We start from the raw sequence: 1,382 nt of genomic DNA, 5'->3' as shown, positions 1-1,382 counted from the left end.
GGGAGAAAGTCATAGAGTCATCCACCCGTCTTTCTTTCATCGAACTGGAATATATCAGCCTTTAACAATACACAATCATCTTTTTAAATTAGAAAAAATACATGTTATGCTCTTTAGATATTTTCAGCACTGTGTTAAAAGTCAAATTAACAAATTCTGTGCAATTACCAACAGTGCCCTAGGCACCAATCGCCATACTTTGTACTGGGGACATGGAGCTAGGGTCACCATAGCCAAGGAGCTCACAGCCCCAGAGAGAAGATAAGCAGGAAATTTAAGCAGATAACTGTGATATCATGTGGTAAGTTTTATAAGAGGGGGTTTGACAAAGTGCTGTGGCAGCAGAGGAGAACAGTCTACCAAACCTAGGTCCAGGAGGCTTGGAAGGGGAAGGGCACCTGGCAGGAGCACTGTGAGCAAAGGCGTGGAGCTGTGAGCACACATCTGCGCTCAGGGGGGTCAGAGGGACCCAGAGAGGCGAGACGGCTCTCACTGAAGGGAGGTGAGGCGGAGAGGAAGGGGAGGGATTCCAATGTATTCCATGGGCAGGAGGGAGGCAACAGATACTAGGGAAGTGAGAGTCCAGATTTACTTTTTAAACAGCTACCTCCGGGCTAGGGTTGCCCATAGAGCCATCCGAAGGCCCTTGTAATGGCTCAGGCAGGAGCTAAGGCAGTAGTACCAGTGGGGAGAAGAGGCCCAACTGGTATTGACATGGTGAAACTGACCAGAACAGGAGATGAAAGAGAATGAGGAGGTGAGTGACATGTCCTTGTCAAGAGCAGTATGGCTGAGCTGTCAAGCACGGGGGAATGGGTATACACTGCATTACAAACACAGACTGAAAGAAGGAACAGATCTGGGAGGGAAGCGGATTTACATTAATTTGAGTTATTATCAGCAGTGCAACAAGGAGAAACAGCCACAATGCACAACTCAGTAGAGAGGGCAGCAGTGTAAACAGGGCCAGAGGACTGGACAAAACCCTCCAGGAGCAGCCCAATAACCCAATGAGAAGTGTCGGTGGGGGCCTCCCAAAGAAGAGGAGCATTCATGGAACAGGTACAGGAGGAGTGGAAGGGCTCACAAGATGAGTAACTAGGAATTTTTTAAAGCATATTCATAACTCCGAGACAGCATTCAAAAAAAGGCTCACAAATACTAAAAATTTTAAAAATATTTTAAACAAATATAGGAATGCTTTGATTAGATATGACGCACTAAATTGAAAGTTTTTTTTAAATGAAATATCAGAATTATTCATTATGTGGTCAAATTTTTCCACTTGTCTTCCAGCAGGTAAATATTATTTAAAAAATACATTAATTTTTCAGCAAATCTGAAAGTCTTATATTTTACAATCTACTGAATGATACCTGTTT

At 43.8% G+C, this 1,382-nt stretch overlaps 1 protein-coding gene across 1 annotated transcript in view; it reads right to left on the bottom strand.

Moving 5' to 3' along the window:
* Positions 1 to 1,382, bottom strand: part of VPS41 (vacuolar protein sorting 41 homolog (S. cerevisiae)) — a gene marked incomplete at its 3' end in the record, with an annotated part of 191,151 nt that overhangs the window by 25,613 nt on the left and 164,156 nt on the right. The window lies entirely within an intron of this gene.

Source organism: Galeopterus variegatus, unplaced genomic scaffold, assembly GCF_000696425.1.
Source record: "Galeopterus variegatus unplaced genomic scaffold, G_variegatus-3.0.2 Scaffold6042, whole genome shotgun sequence".
In the NCBI taxonomy this organism is placed as follows: Eukaryota; Metazoa; Chordata; class Mammalia; order Dermoptera; family Cynocephalidae; genus Galeopterus; species Galeopterus variegatus.
The sequence above is the reverse complement of the archived record's forward strand: the minus strand, read 5'-3'. Positions and strand labels throughout refer to the sequence as shown.